The sequence below is a fragment of the Periplaneta americana genome, chromosome 5 (assembly GCF_040183065.1).
Source record: "Periplaneta americana isolate PAMFEO1 chromosome 5, P.americana_PAMFEO1_priV1, whole genome shotgun sequence".
Taxonomy (NCBI): Eukaryota; Metazoa; Arthropoda; class Insecta; order Blattodea; family Blattidae; genus Periplaneta; species Periplaneta americana.
In genome coordinates this window covers 99,289,741-99,307,535 of record NC_091121.1, presented here as the reverse complement: position 1 = coordinate 99,307,535, position 17,795 = coordinate 99,289,741, and the positions used below count along the sequence as shown (strand labels likewise).

Here is a 17,795-nt window from a genome sequence, read left to right as displayed (position 1 = left end):
GTAATTTCGTGGCCACCGAGGTCATCCGACCTTACTCCATTGGATTACTGTGTGGAGTATTGGGTTAAGATTAAAGTCTACAAGCGCAAATTCTCGTTCGCATTTTACATGCTTGTGCTCAAGTAAAGGAATGTCCGAATCAGCTCAGATCAGCAACACAGCAGCTGTCTACAAGAGCTACAAAGTGCATTGAAGTTGACGGTGGACTTTTTGAACATGTTCTGTAAAGAAAAGTACACAATTAAACAGAACATAGAACAATGTTTTAATTATTTACTATCACCAGCACTTTTACAGTTTCTCATTGTTACCATTAATTTTCTCCGAAACCGTTAATAACAAGACATATGTTCATATATTTTTTTTTTTGTTCAGAATCACCAATATTATCACCTCTCAAACCATATACCGTTCCTCCTGACTGATCCTGTACTTTATAAAATACGATACAGTAAATTTGATTTCTATTCAAAACGTCTGTATAAAAACAAGATAAATAATTATATTGAGAAGTTAGTCTATCATAATAATTGAGTACCTGGGTGCAACAAAAGAATTTGGCGTCTAACGCTATTATTGCATAAATGGACGCATTGTATTCTTCAAACTATGAGCTATCAGCTCCATAAAAATTATTTCACTACCTCATCGCTACATGGCAGGAGATCCATAAAAAGAGTCATGTGTAACACTGTTCTTGCATGCTCGTCTTTCAACGTCAAGCACAGCATTATATACCAAGCAAGATGGCCGGAATTGATGAACAAACCATTACACCGGAAGAAGAAAGTGTTGACTGTGTTGAGAGTAAATGTAAAAAGAAGAAAAGAAAACGAAATCCAGAATTGTGGAAAAGAAATATTGGTAAACAACATCGAAATTGTAGTGAAATGTGTGTATCTGTACATATAGGAAACAAGAAATGTAAGCCAGTAGAATCACAGTTCTCCTTTTCAAAGTTAACTAAGAACTTAATTTGAGTGATGTTCCTAGCTAGGGGTAAATCCTATTAAAAAAGAGATGTTGTTTTTTGTGTAAATTTTTGAAACCAAAAAATGCTGATTGGGTTAGGTGTATTCTAAACATAGACTGTGCGATTAGCATTGACCGAAGTGATAAATCAGAACTTGAATCAGAATCTGAATTGTAAAACTTGTTCAAATAATCCAGTAAAGAAGAAAAATGTAAAAGTTCCAACATGAAAGTCTGTGCATTATGACTTCTATGCAAGAACAGCGTTAAATGTATTATTTGAAAAGTCCATATTTTTGTAAAAATGTTTTAATTTGAGGTGATGATACTTCAGAATGTTGACAATATGTATTCGACTGCTGATAAATACATTTTCCAGTATATTCATATGTTGCTGTAAGTCTCAGATACTATCAAAACTTTAACTTCTTTTTCCTCAACATACCATTTTACCACTTATTCGTATTGACCTTTTCATTCTATTTACATATGAAATTATACGAACGCAGGGAAAACTTTCAAGACGTGCAGTTGGCATGTCACCAAACTGCCAAAACAGCGCAAGACATCATTTACAACGTAATGGAGTTTGAACTCACAATCGTGAATTTCAGACAACTTGAAGTTGTGCCTTAGCCATTGCAATAACCAAGTCCAGCTACGTACTGTACAGCATGTGCATTGCTGGATAGAAGAGCTATATTGTGTTAGGAAATTTAACGGTGTAGTGAGGAAAAGAGTTGTCTCTTTTATCTAGGCCTACGTGGTGTTATGGTGTACTATGTATTTAACCCATTGTTCCAATGAGGAACATAGGTACTTCTGACGGAGATTTTAGTACCAACAAGGAATTTAGTTACACTTATTTGCCGACAGGGGCAGAAGGACAAGTGGTAAATTCGTCGTCCCAAACGCCACTTAGTATGCAATTAAGGTACTACTTGGACGCGAGAGAGGAAAAATTTATTATGGGTGTACTCGATATAAAAATAATTATGGCGCACTCCTACCTTGAAGCACATTCGTTGACTTTTTCTCATCATACGCAGGGTTTTTATTCAGAATCAGTAATCGTCAATCGCAGCCACAGTATAACCTGGAATTCGAGCTGTCATTTGTATTGTAGGTGGGCCCGAGCAATTAATACATAATTTTTAAGAAGTGGTGAAGGTTATAACCCACGGTCCTGCTGGTGTGAGACCTAACACATGCGTAGATGACTAGACTATGATTCGCTTAGCACAGCCTACCAGGAAAGAAAACACATTTCAATGCCCAAATAGACTTAGCTTACACACTGGTAATTTCTTGGCTAAATGTAAATATAAAAATGTTCTCTATTATTATTATTATTATTATTATTATTATTATTATTATTATTATTATTATTATTATTATTATTATCTTAGTAAGCATGATGATAGAGATATTCCGATAGTCAATATGATGTAATTTCTAATAGCTGTGTTAGTTTTCGATTTAATTCTGATCGTAGCATTCTTGGGGATAACTTTATTTGCAAGCACTTTCGATTAAACCAAATATTGCCATCGTATTATGAAATTTAATTTTGGAAATAAGATATTGGTTATAAACTCTTGTGTTCCTCACATTCATTATCTTAGTAAGCATGATGATAGAGATATTCCGATAGTCAATATGATGTACATTATTATTATTATTATTATTATTATTATTATTATTATTATTATTATTATTATCAGTGTTTTGAGTGGGCAGGGCACATAGCACGTATGGGCGAATCCAGAAATGCATATAGAGTGTTAGTTGGGAGGCCGGAGGGAAAAATACCTTTGGGAAGCCGAGACGTTGATGGGAGGATAATATTAAAATGTATATGAGGGAGGTGGGATATGATGGTAGGAACTGGATTAATCTTGCTTAGGACAGGGGATGATGGCAGGCTTATGTGAGGGCGGCAATAAACCTCCGGGTTCTCTAAAAGCCATTTGTATGTATTATCACAGTCTAGCATATACAGTCACGAAGCTTGAGGTTGTTGAGGGTACTAGGAACAACAGACTGTGCCGGTACTATTTCGCATTGTCTGTGATGAGGCGACAGTAGCGATCCTACTGGGTAGCAACTATCTATGGATGCATATTCCCTACTTATTGAGCTTAGTAACTGTACATACTAGACTGTGGTATTATCACGTCTTTTGATTTCTTTAGCAATGCTTGTTAATTTATTTTGTGAAATTCAGCGGTAAGTCGGAAAACATAACCATACAATTTCATCATAAATTAAGGAAAAAAGGTTTATTATGTAATAGTTCTTTCCCAATAGCATTGTACTTTATCTCTTTCTTATTTCATGTTTTTTCCTTCAATGTCTACTTTTTTGTAGTAATGGAAAACAAAACAATTCAATATTGAGAATGTTATTATGTTATGTATAGGCCTACGTTACTGTCAGTAGTTTTTTTTCAGTGAAGTAATAAATCAAACTTACACAGACCTCAGTTTAGTTTCAGGATGCGAGAGTTAGTAGAATTATAAGTTAAGTTTCCACAGGAACCTTTATTTTTTTATCTCATATTCATGTACTGTGAACTTATTTTTAGATTAATAACAAATCAGACAGTAGGACATTCGAAGGCAAATTGTCCTGTGTAAGCCTAACTGTTTAATATATTCTGTTTGCATAATAAAAGGAAAGAATATATATAATATAATATAATATAATATAATATAATATAATATAATATAATATAATATAATATAATATAATATAATCACGCGTGCGAACTTATTTATCGTCTGACAAAATTATGGCATGAATAAGAAACGCTAAACAATTGATATTTCATAAATCTGAAAGAGCTTCAAGATACCCGAGTGTTTCTTTTACTAAGTGGACTGTATACGAGAACCAGTATAAAGTAGTGGTTCCCAAAATGGGAGTCGCAACACACTGGGAGGTCGTGCAAAGATCTGAGGGGTTCGCGAGATGATTTACAAAATAAAACACAAACGCCTTAATAACATACATTTATTTTACATTTATAAACATAAACAACTTTGAACATAAAAATCAAAAACATCTTTCAGAAACTATAAAGTAAAAAAAATAATGTAATAAGTAGGCTTCGTATTCCAGCTACCTAAAGACTGAAGTTAAAGACACATAGGGTATATAGTACGCCGAGCAAAGGTGATGCAACAGATAAGGATATAAACAAACAGGTCGTAGAGTACAGTCAACTCCCGACATTCTGAAGCTATGCTAGTAAATACATGCTTGAGCAGTGATGTTCATTTTCTTTGTGATCTTTGCAGTGATAATAACGTGCATTCGTATGTTACGGAACTTGAACATATGTGGATGTCACTTGAAAATATTTTATATTATAAGAAATTCTTTTAATAGCACATAACGTTATTGGTGCATGATTTAGTACAAGATATTCCTATTATCTGATATTTTTTTCATGTTTCATTAGAATATTGCATATGTCGCTCATCACTGAAAACCCACTAATTTTGTATGTATTTTTCTAGAAATCCCCTGAAATGTAGATTATTTAATTTATTAATTGGGATGTTGGCATTGAACATCATCGTAGACTACACAAATCCATGCTAAACGTCGAGTTAATATGCTAATAATTTTCAGATTTTGATGGTACTTGTTCTTTTCGATTATGTCCAACATAATTTCATGGCTTTTGATATAATTGCAGTGCAGTGTTTTTTTGTACTTTTAGGTTTATTTTAAACAATGTATATGTAATATTGTCTATATTGACAGTGAAAATATTAGTTCGAATATCCTCAACTATGCCCTGCAATATTACACGCTTGAGCGTCTTACCTAAGGCATTTCACTTCTTCAATGAACCTTCAGTCAGCCACAAAGATGTAGTTATTTAAATAATACAACTAGTGAGAGCAGTGATGGATAAGACTACTCATTATGACTGCGTTCCGGCTTTGACTTATTATAGGGAAAGGCAGAGCGTGCATAACTATTTTGTATACGAACATATCTATACCTGCGCTGTGACGTCACATATACTTCGAATCAAGCAACTTCATTCCAGCTTATAGGTAGCTGAATTACGAAGCCTAGTAATAAGTGTGTCTGTTTTTCAGGACGCAGCCTCTGAAATCTGGATTATGTATTTGATACATACACAGTCATATCATTTTCAAGTTTGAGATATCTCCCTTTTGTTTTGACGGCAATTATAGACGAAATAACTTAATTTCCATGAATACGAGGTTGCAAATGTTATCAAAGATTTAAGAGCGCCTTTTGCGAAGTCCAGGTATTCTTTTTTTTTTTTTTTTTTTTTTGCAAAACTGATCAGCGCTCTGCGAAAAAAAAAAAAGATCTAGTTTCAACAATACATCAGTAGGTACATATTTCAATGTGTTTTTCCTTCACATTTTTTTCGAATTTCAGTCAGATGAACACAACGGATTCAGTTTCCGTGGTTTTTGTAATTGGTTTGAGTTTCTTTCAGAAAATACTAAAAAATCTTTTGCTTAAAATCGTACTTTGGGTGGTTTCCACTGGTTTTGACTGAAACTATAGTCTAGTTGTTCACGATTTTACAGGGATTTTTATTTTTGGAATGGAATCAAGAACAAGTACAGTAGTGCGGGGGCACGAACTTAAGTCTCGCCCAAAAATGGGTCAAGCCTTCAAAAATTTTGGGAAACACTGATCTAAAAAGTGGGATGTCATAGGCATCTTATATTCATTAAAACACCGTTTAAGGAAATATTTAATAAAGCTGAGGCCAATTCACTTGTAGTGGCAACTTCACTCTGCCAGTTAACTGCATTCTTGCAAAGCTCGTCCTTAACATTACCATTTAACAATATACCTTTCATTTTACTAGGGAATTCGAAAATTAATGGCAACATAGTTAGGCCTACTGTTTCACACTAAATTTATTCCGGTTACTTTTGATATTACATACTTCAAATACAGCCTAGTCTCCTGCTATGTCAACAATACGTTGCCAGATACTTGGAAGATGGCGGACTCCATCTGCAGTAGCATTTCTAGATATATCTCTCACTGATCAATCTAAAGTTCTTTGGATGTCAACTCTTGATTGAAAGCGACTGCCTCGCTTCCATCCAACTTGCAATAGTTCAGTATGGTAGGAGTTCTCACCCAGAGATTTCTTGTAATGCTCTAAAGCATTGAGTTGCATGTTTGTCTCTTGCATGAAACACCTTTGTTCGTACTTTTAGATCTGTATTATTTAATACAAATCAGAAACAGACAGTGGCGCCAAATTTTGGAAAAAATATGTTGGGCTCAAACTCTTGAGTTAAAAGGTGAAATAAATAGATTTCATAAATAATAATGACAAGAATAATAACATGACGAATTATTGGGTGGACTCGGGCCCCACGGACCCATTTAAGATGGCGCTACTGGAAACAGGCAATGTATTTACTTCCTATGGCTAATTCGAGACTTTCAATATTGCAAATTTATGAAACCATCGCTGCTCTATTACGTAATACAACATTTCAATGGTCACCGCTAGGAGAACTCATTTACAGCATTGTTGCCATTGCTTATTGAATGCTCTGGTAGTTGGAATGAAATAAATTACAGTATTACCTTAAATAGTTCTTAAGATAATATCTCATCTCTTCCATTACTACCGTGGGATGTAGTTGAACAACATAAATACCGTCGAAATAGTCTTCTGAAAGTGCCGCTGGCTAGGAACAGGGCTACAGGATTGAAACAAGCATCAGCAAGTATAAAATACTTTAACACAGAACACACTGCTCTGTCCGAGTATCTGTAAACTTCAGGATTTATCCAATACACGATCAAACACCACATCTCATACGGCAGGTAAGAAATGACGAACAGGGTCGCTAATGCTGTCACGACGTTGGCACTTCTTTTCTTCACTTTTTCTTGTACCCTGTACCGAAAAACTTCAGGTCTTCCACTAGTGCTTCTCTTCAAACGTCGAACAGTAAGAGAATTGAATAGAAACATACATGAAGGAAACAGTACACAATACAGGACAAAATTAATTAGAAAGATCATCTTGTGGGGATACACGTAGTCTTGTGTTTTGTCGTAGACGTATGCCCACGCATCGACTCCAAAAGGAACTGAGAGAACTACAGCTAGAATCCAAACGATGGCGATGTAAGAGGCGTCGATCACTGGGGAGGTCCAGCGACTGGCGCAGGACACAGTGATCGAGAAGCGCTGCACACTGAGAGCCACCAGGGACAGGGCGCTGACGGAGCTGAAGAACTGGCGCGTCGTAATGAAGACACGCACGCTGAAGAGGTCTGAACCCGAGCAAATACAGAAGCGCATGTATAGTAGAGAACCGCTGACGCACAAGTTCAGAATGTCGCAGACAGCGAGGTTCAAAATCATAGTGTTGGACGGCACACGTATCTCTTCGTGGCGTATAAACAAGAGCAACAGTGCTCCATTCCAGGCCAGTCCCACTATCATGTAGATCGAGAATAACACAGGATCTACATATAACGTGTAAGTAATCCATATTGATGTTTGAGGAAAACTAAAGTTTTGGGCATTATTTGGATCCAAATTCTCTGAAAAGTTATCAAATTTAGTCCATTTTTCAAGCGACAGAAATTGTATAAACCATGACGAATTTAAGAAAGACGTAATATTTTTCACAGTAAAAAATTCGTTTAAATCTTTTATAGTTTGAAACATTATTTCATCGTTACTTACTGTACTGGAAGGCATGCTGATCGAATTATTTACTGAATTGCAGGAGAAGTTATTACAAAATGAACATGTATTATTAAATAAAGAAATAAAGAGACGTTTGAAACATACAATGTTGACTATGTATACATGCAATATATTAAACAATTCCTCATATATAAAAGGGTGTTCTTCCTGTGTCTCTTTACTAAATAAGGCGCTACAGCTTTCGTTTGTACAATTGAAGTGCTGGAGGTCTTGTGTCCAGTTTTGTCCTTTCTGCATGTATTCAAGGGTGAAATTATGATCAGCTGATTCAATTGGCATTTTTTCCATGTACATTTGCGATGCATTCTTGAGACTGTTTAAAGCTGTCCACACAGCCAGCTCCAAACAATACTCACTGTAGTTCTTCGTGTCAGGAAAAACCATATTGCTTTATTTCCACTGCAGTCATTAAGAGTATTTACTGTAGATGATTACTGATCCATGAAAATTAATGTTCCTGGTGATAATGGAAGATATTCTTGTCTCGTGCCAATGTACTACTGGAGGAAAAAAATATATTGAAGAAAATTAATGCTAAAATCAAACAAACAATTCATATGCTATAAAGAAATCACGATTGACAATTTCAATTTTTCATATATTTACTCCGAATGCAGGAAAATTAAATTAAAATAAATACTTGTACGAATACCACCTAAATATAGCAGGAAATGCAAACGAGAAGAGGGTGTGGGTTTTGCTATTGCAATTATGTATTTCTCAACTTACAGTACGCTAAGTTAAAAGGAGAGGTTTTAATTTAAATGACAAATGCAACGTTATGAAATAGAGAATATATGAATACAAGCTAACGAATGTTGAACTACAGCTTTGCGATCTATAAAGCAGTTGAGTAAGAGTCTCTTGAGAATAGAAAGAATACAAGTATTTGTGCGTCGTGAGAACTTCAGTGCGATGTTATAAAAATATGGGATTCTCTACGTCTCTTAAATTTTATTTATTTATTTTTTTCATTCACACTTGGGAAAAGTTTGCTATACACTTGAGTACCGTACTTGAAAAATAACGAAGCGTTTTCATCAAAATATTAACATCATTGGAAAAACTGTTAATGGTATTTTCATTCTTCATTATAAGGGATTATTACTGTATTGGATCCTTAACAGAGAGAACAACTGGAGTAGATACGAGAGAAAATCTTGGAAACAAGCTCTTTTAATGACTGACAAAGCAATGTTTTTTTTTAAATAAAATTTGAAGCTTTGCAAGAAATTAATACTGTTCTATTTTATATAAAAGGTGTCCCATTTATCTTGACCACCAAAATAACTTCGTACGCAAGCACCAAATTAAAAGTCGTTTCATACAAAAGTTGTACAACTGAAAGGAGGAAATAATACTGATGGAAAGTCAACCTTATAGCGTTATTTATTAATGAGATACGAATATTAACATTATTTCTTTAAATAGTACTATGTATTTATTATTCAATATTTCATCTAAGCTCGTCATTATCTGTCCCAAAATGTATCACAATGGGTCATTCTAACGAAGAGAACATTAATAAACGGAATATAATTTGATGCCTTAACGGCATGGCTCCTGTGCATAATACGTACAGAGGAAGTGATTTGACTTTAAGTTCGTGTAAACAAGACGTAGTACATTGCAGGTACAGGGACATCACTTTATTTTTACCAACATTTTTAACATTAACCTGGCTATACTCGGAAACACTGTTATCCCCTTCCATTACAGAAGTTTGGTGTTACTAGTGCAAAATGTAAACAAATCATTTTACTAGCTATAGGAGGAGAGAAAAAGTAGTGCATCCATTTATGTTACAGGAAAATACGATATTACGATTTTCAGTTTGTTTATTACTTTTACGGTATTTTATAAAAATACAGTAGAGTAGTAACAGTTTTTTTTTTTTTCACAAACTCAACTCTTCAGGCGGTTGTATTCATTATATAATGGCTACTTTATTCAGTATATTACCTTACTTTCGGTAACTCTAATCTTCACTTCTGCTCAGTCCACACAGATAAAGTTATTCAGTCATGCTACACACCTTACTTGTGCGAAATAAGCAGGGCCAGGTGTTTATTGAAATCGCGAAAATCACGACATATAAGGGCTGAAAGTTTATACAATAGATTTTTACTAATCTTTACGAATTAAGTGATTCTGATTAATAATATGCGGGCAAAACAATCACGACAAATAGAGTTCTAATAGCGAAATATGAACACATTCGCGAATTATTATTATTATTATTATTATTATTATTATTATTATTGGGCGGCCGGGTAGCTCAGTTGGTAGAGCAGCTGGCTACGGACTGGAAGGTCCGGGGTTCGATCCCAGGTGGTGACAGGATTTTTTCTCGTTGCCAAACTTTCAGAACGGCCCCAAGGTTCACTCAGCCTTCTATAAAATTGAGTACCGGGTCTTTCCCGGGGGTAAAGGGCGGTCAGAGCGTGGTGCCGACCACACCACCTCATTCTAGTGCCGAGGTCATGGAAAGCATGGGGCTCTACCTCCATGCCCCCCAAGTGCCTTCATGGCATGTTACGGGGATACCTTTACCTTTTTTTTTTATTATTATTATTATTGCGTCGTAATATTACCAGAATCCAACGAACTTTTAATATTAATTATTTGGAAAGTAAAGTAATATTCATACTGAGTTAATACTCCAATTTCAAAATAATTGTATTTTCCAAAATTTCCATTAATACCCGCCAAGAGTACAAATCAATCTCCAACAATCTCCGCCGACACCAGTATTAAAAAAACACAAATGATAAAATTAATCTCCATAAATACCTGCCTCCAGAAATAAGCTTCAATAATATAGGCTCTATCTTCTGTAGAAAACGCAACCATATTTCTGGAACACACTATACTCTGTACTATTTACTTCACTGTTAGCAGACTTCGAAAGCAACAGCGGCCGTGAGTTTGTGTGGTTGACGGTAGCAAGAACATTAGTGAAAGGGGTAGAAGTCAAGTACATTCAGAAACGCAGGTACAACAAAAATTCAAGTAAAAATAAAGTGATGTCCCTGTATTACTCGATCAAGGCCAGTGAGTCCTGCGGCCCGGAGCCGTGGCGCTACTGCTCCTGCGTTCGTAATACCGCATCGCAATAGTTCACATTACGCCCGCGGCTCCACTCGCCTTGGTCGAGTAATACTCAGAGCCGCGTAACCTATTCCACGTATATTTAGTTTTATTCTGCTGAACACATGACTGAGTGGTCTGTTCTAAATTTGGTTTCATTTGCTTACTGTAAACCAAATCTACGTAGAATGGATTACCCTGTGTATCTGCAATACTTTACATACGAGTATTTTTTACACCAACTTAAATTCAAACTACTTCCTCTGCACGTACTATACCTACACAGGATCTATGCCGTCATGGCATCAAAGAACGTTCAGTTTATTGTTTTCTTTATTAGAATGGCCTACTGTGATGCATTTTTGAACACGTCTTGATGAGCTTAATTGAAATATTGAATCATAAATAAATAGTGTCATTAAAAGAACAATGTTAGTACTCGTATCTCATTAAGAAATAACGCCACAAGGTTGCCTCCTCACAAGTGTTGTCAGTTGTGCATCTTTTGTGCAAAACAATTTCTCATTTAGTGCTTGCGTACAAAGTTATTTTGGGTGGTTAAGATAAATGGGATAAATATAGGCTACAGTATATATCGTCGTTGAAGAAACAATACGGCGTAACTGACATTTCGGCGATTTTCATATTTTTCTTGCATTGGTACCTTTGGCATCGCACCATTTTTATATTTTGTGTAAAAAAATGAAAATATATTCCTTTGTTTTGTTATAATACAATTTTGAGTATCTGTAAGCCAGCATGTGACTCAAAAACAGTTATTTTCTTTTACTGTAAAATTCACATTTTGTCATTTACGCAATATTGTTTCTTTATGACGATATACAGAGTGAACCATAAGAATTGTCATCAATTTTAGGAGGTTATTCTTTGAGATATTTCAAACAAAAAACCTAAATACAATTTTGCTTGTGTTTGATGCCTTTTCGAGAATAAAACTGCGTTTATATTATGAAACATTTCATAGCGTGTTTTGTGAAAATCATTGATTTAATTTCCAATATGCTCAGACAATTTGAGAGAGCGGCGATTATGACAATAAATTATTCAATGAATTTTAGTCTTATCCTTTAAATGTACAGAAATATGATGAGCACAAATTTAACTTTTCGTTCTGCAAAGTAATTTTACAATATAACATTTGCTCGGATCAAATTTCTGCACATTTATTGGACAAAACTAAGATTCTTTTAATCATTTATCATAAGACACTGCTCTCTTAAACTGACGGAACATATTGGGAATTAAACCAATAGATTTCTCAAAACACGCTATGAAAATGTGGCCTATGAAATAATTTTTATCTTGAAAAGGAAGCAAAAAGAAGCAACACTATATTAAACTTTTTGTTTGAAATATCCAAAAAAATAATCCCTTAAAATTACTGATATCATTTACGGCCCACCTTCTATATACATACATATACCTACTTCATATATGCGTATTAGGAATAGCAATGAATTTTTGCTTGAATTACTTTTAGAGACCTTTTAAACTAGACCCAGATAGGAGTAATTATCACAACAGTGATTAGCATATTGTTCTCCTGAAAGAAAACAAATTTTCCTGTGTGGAACATTCTAATATTTTCCAGCTTACAACAAAATCAAAATGTGTATAAATATTTAAGCCATTTCCATACAAAAATTTGCGATTGTCCAGTGAAACACTGAACATTAATCTATTTAATTTTAGAAGACACATAAGGGAATAGAGCCAAATAAATACTCGTATAGGGGCATTGAGATAGGTACCGTATTTTCTGATTAAGTTCCCTACTGCAAAACGCTTGATTGGAATAATTTTGAAAATTGAGTTAAGAAACAAACGACTTAATTTAGACACAGTGATTGGCAATATTGTTCAACTTTTTAAGCATCATCAACATGCAGGTGTGGCATTTCAATGGGGTGATCAAAACAAAGTGAAACTAAGGCCTTGTCCCAAAGCTGAAGCCTATACTACATACTAGTGACTAGCAACTGTACCTATAACTAACTTGTGAACTACACACTAGGGATTTTTGAACATATATACTTGAACTAGAACCCTCTCCATAGACTATTTGTCTAAAAAGTATGATATCACTGTGCAGCACTCAATTAAGAAGACAATGTCCTAACGCAGTTTCATTATGAGTTATTTGTGGAAAAGATAAGGGCCTAAAATATTACGGTATTTTAAAATGTTAATGTTGAAAGGTAACGAATTGTTCTACATTTCACTTCCAAAGAATCTTCAGACTTCATAGCTCCAATTGCTGATGAGGCATCCATGTTTGTTTAGTGAACAAGCCATAAGTCAAACAAGCATTTTTGTTCATAAGGTGCTATGGACTTGATTGCTATGTAACTTTGGATCATGACTTCTGGCTTACATCCGTCTATTTAGTCAACTATCTAGTTTACGTCTGCTATAATATAATGTAACTCTGGGACACGGCCTAAATAGTATGCCTCACATCATCTCGCCAAAAATTGTCTAACTCTTGATTTGTTACACGTCTTAAAACTTCAATGCTAATATAAGATCTATGGAGTACAATAAATGAAATTACATGAAAGCTGACGATACGTACATTTTCACATGATACTTCTTTCTACACATTTTTAAATGTAACTATTGTATTTGTGTCAAAAATCACACGGATTATATTTTCAAATCAGCACACAGAAGTCTCAATCAAATCATAACCAGTTCTTTTCAAGACACATCTCAACATTGATTTATCCTCAGAGCAGAAATTGTTTGTAAATCACGAGAATGAAGTCTGAAGATCAAATCTATAACGTCACTTAACTTGTGGTATTGACTTAGCAGACTCACAAGATCAAGAATCCTTCTGATATAGAGTTTATAGCATCTAAAATCGTATCACATGTTTAAACCTATTATCTTTTCTTTGTGGTTTTCCTACATGACGCTATACAACGTCGCAGTTGACACTGTGTCGCTACGTAATCGATTCAGAAAGAGTCGGATGCACTTGGGTATCTTTCGTGCCAATGTCGTGAGCTAGGAGAGACGTAGGCCAAAATGTAAAGTTTCGGGAAATCATTAATATCTTCTGATGTGTTGCACCTAGAACTATGAAGTTTTGTTTACTAATTTATAATACTGTGTTAATAATCTCTATATTATTCAGAGTTTTTATGCATCCAATTTTTAATTTTCTAATTAAATAAATGTCATACATTACTATGCATACGTACCTTTCTTATGGAAACTGGTTAAACAAACAACCTGAAGTGTTTTCTGCTTACTAAGAGGACAAAAATATAACAAACTATTATCCAGAAACTTTTCCATATTCCCCTACTCTTACCTTTTAAAAATTTTTAATTTGTATATAAAACAAATGGATTACAAATTGGTCTTCTTTGTAATGTAAAAAATAAAAGAGAATATATTTCACAATTCTCCTGCAAGACAAAGTGAATCTATGCAATAAAAGCTAACATGCAAAGTTTCATCCATTACCTCAAGTAGATCCTGAGAAAATGTAAATTAAGTATTGAAAAACGTAAGTTACGGGAAAATATTGACAAAGTTAAACATACCCACAGTACCTTACGGTCCTTATATGCCTAAAAATTCCCCATATACATAATCAGGGCCGAATTTGGCGTTTCTTGAAACTATGTTCTATTAAATGAGATAATATCTTTTTTGACCTACATCTCCCCTAAATCTCCTTGTTTGGAAAAGCTAAATAAAATACACGATATTTGTGTTCTCAATATTAATCACAAAGACGTTACATTTGCTTAAATATTCGCAAGGAATAAATATATTTTTAAATGCGTTCATTCGTTATTCCACTTTTCCTCATCACCACATGATTCTCCTTTTCTTGTACTTGTTGTGTGTTATCCATGTAGTACTGAAAATTTGGTCTTTTCCTTCTCAAATGTGAGTGATTGAATTTTTATTATCAAAGAGTACAGAAGTAATTATAAATCGAAATCACAGCCGAGAGTGCGGCAATGCAGACAAAAATAATGCGACATTCAAGTGTGGAAGACTAGAGATGCACAATATTAGCTTTTTAGTTACTATTTTTATGCAAATTCGAAGAAAGTAGGTCAAGATTGTTGTATTTTGAAGCAGCCTACACTTTCCACGAGAACAACTCGAGCAAACGTACCAAACAGTTCCCGTAAAACATCAGCAAACAAGTACCTACATCGGAACTAAACAAGTGGCAATGCTAAAACCTTATTGTCTTCTTTGGGAATATCCAGATAAATTTTCCAAAATTTTGCAAAAAAAAAACATTTAAGCACTGGACTTTCTCGTAAAGAAAACAGGGATGGTGATAAATTTTATAAAATATATGAGACAAAGATAAATGCAGTTAAAAGATCATTATGACATTACACGCATCTAAAGAACATGTTAATAAACATAATTTGAAACTGATTTTTTTGTTTCAAAACTATCGTTATCCGACGAGTTTGTGAAAACTGTCCTATTCTTCGGATTTACTACAAAACTGTCATTTTCCAAAATTTTATTTGAGTTAACACTATAACTTTTAGGAGAATATTTATGAAATGTTAGAAACAATTCATTTCATTGTAATTTTACACCACAAGAATGTTCTTTTCATTAAACACATAAAATTCTCGCGTCACGTTAAGTGGAAAATCATCTATGATGGATAGGGATAGTTTTGTAAATCACCTGCTCATATAATCATTAATGAAAATATTTTTTCATGTTTGTGTCGAATACTTAATTTATTTTTGTGAAAATAAATAAAAACGTAGGCATACAAAATACGTGGAATTGATTTTTATTTAATATTGCTCTGAAAATTAAGTATACTTACCGAAGAACGACTGCATTAAACGACACACAGTTGCGTAGTACCGACTGCAGTCCTATATCGTGTTTAGCGTGGGAGGGGAAAACTACGCCCATTATCAAGAAACCGGAAAGTCCAGATAGGAACTGATGTCACGCGGCGTGCTTTGCGTTGTATCTTGCATAGTATTTAGCATGAATTACAGATACTGGCTGTACATGACTCAGTGTTGCCATCGCTAAATCTGGCGAATTTTAATTATTTATCGGTAACAATTTCTTTCAATTCTTCAATTGATTAAATAGGTAGTTAGCGACTTTTTCAGCACTCTCTAGCGACGAAAATAAATCTTTCTGCATTCATACTGACGAATCTAGCAACTTTTGAACTACTGTTTGGTGAATTCCTGCACACTTCAGTTGGAAACTCTTACATTACTTCGTACAGATGAAAAGGCGAGACCTGGTATATGAGCTGTGGGAGAGGGGAAAGAATGAGCTATCAAGAAAAGAGTTTGTTTCATGTTGGTTAGTATTATACGAATCTCCCGACACGGAAATTCATCTCAGACTAAAACCTATCTTCCCCTTCCATACCTATTGGTGATATAACCACGGCACATGATAAGGTCAGAGGACAAGTCTTGCCTCCTCTACTGTAAAAAATCAAAATCAGTACCGGTACCTAATTATTCGGATAGGAAACGAAACATGAAACCATAATACATTCATTCACGCATACTGTTCTGCTCGAGGACAGGTCTTCCACTGTAAACCCAGCATTCTCCAATTTTTTCTATTTTCTGCCATCCTCTTAGCCTCCGCATATGATCCATGTATCTTGATGTTGTCTATCATCGAATATCTTCTTATGTTCCGAACGTATCTCCCGTTCACTATTCCTTCCAGCACATCCTTCAGTGGGCAGTTTCTATTTAACCAGTGACCTAGCCTTTTTTTTTTTACTTTTCCTGACCAGGATCACTTTCTTCATCCACTCTTTCTTTGAGAGCTTCACTTCTTATTCTGTTTGTCCATTTCACACGCTCCATTCTTCTCCAAACCAGCATTTCAAATAGGCCTACTTTTGGTAATTTCTCTTCCTTCGTCGTAATGTACATATTTGTGCCACATACAATTTACAAGGCATCTGTGCAGGATTACAGTTGTTTTATTTTGTTTTATAACACAAACTAATTTAAAATAAAAAGTAGTTTTATCTCCTTAATTGGAGTTTGTATAAGCATACACTATGCCCGCCATGTTAAATTCTTAAAATTTATGTGCCTTTTTCTGAAGAACTACATCAGCTAGAAGGATGTAACTTTGCACACAACTTGATATGGCTTTTCTATTTTATTGTTGGTATTTGCAGGCTGGTAATATTTAAAATTACTATATTTTATTGAATTTTTCTCGAAGAAACATTTTTAATTTTTTTTTTTTCACACAAACCATTATTTTAAATTTTGTTGACTTTAAGATTCCAGGGCATGTTTAGTTTCATGACATGAATTAGTGTTTAAAATTTCAAGTTTCTACTCACAGTAGTTTTTGAGAGAAAGGTACATTACATTTTTAGAAAAAACAAATATGAGAAAATTACACCTAAATTTAACCATACCTTTAATATGCACTTGGTCCATATTCTGGATCATCAGGGTCTTCTTCAGTTTCTCTGCCTCTTTTAAGACCTCTTCTATTCTTACTCTCCATTTTGCACTTCACCTCACAATCCATATGTGCCTTCCGCACTGGAGAGTGTTCACCATGTTCGCTCCTGGTTCTATGTTTAATTTCTTTAAAACTTTAATCGTACCACTATTTTTCTCACTGAATGGTAATACAACATCATATATACCAACTAACAATGTCTTTGCACCAACAAAAACAGTTTAGCACCCTACACCAAATCTAATTTCAAACTATGACTTACTTTTTCTTGATACAAATTTCCACTGGAACAGGGGCGTGACTAGTAGCGCTGGACATTTGAAGGGCCTTTTAGGACGTAGTGACACAAAATAAGAATGAGAGATGATTAAGAAAGCTTTACACAATCAAAATAGACGAAAAAGAAAAAATATATATTTTTGACCAAAAATATCGTACATACAATCTCCCCTTAATACAGCCTACCTAATCAGAAACGG

The 17,795-nt window shown here is 34.5% G+C and overlaps 1 protein-coding gene and 1 long non-coding RNA gene across 4 annotated transcripts in view; both read right to left on the bottom strand.

Annotated features, from left to right (window-relative positions):
* The window catches only part of LOC138700043 (neuropeptide CCHamide-1 receptor-like), a 172,226-nt gene that overhangs the window by 62,781 nt on the left and 91,650 nt on the right, over nucleotides 1-17,795 (bottom strand). The gene's annotated exons all lie outside the window — the stretch shown is intronic.
* LOC138700040 (uncharacterized) lies at nucleotides 3,972-15,886 on the bottom strand. The gene is made up of 2 exons (XR_011332151.1): nucleotides 15,668-15,886; nucleotides 3,972-8,225 (listed from the first exon to the last, which is right to left on the bottom strand). It is a non-coding gene; the product is annotated as an uncharacterized lncRNA (long non-coding RNA).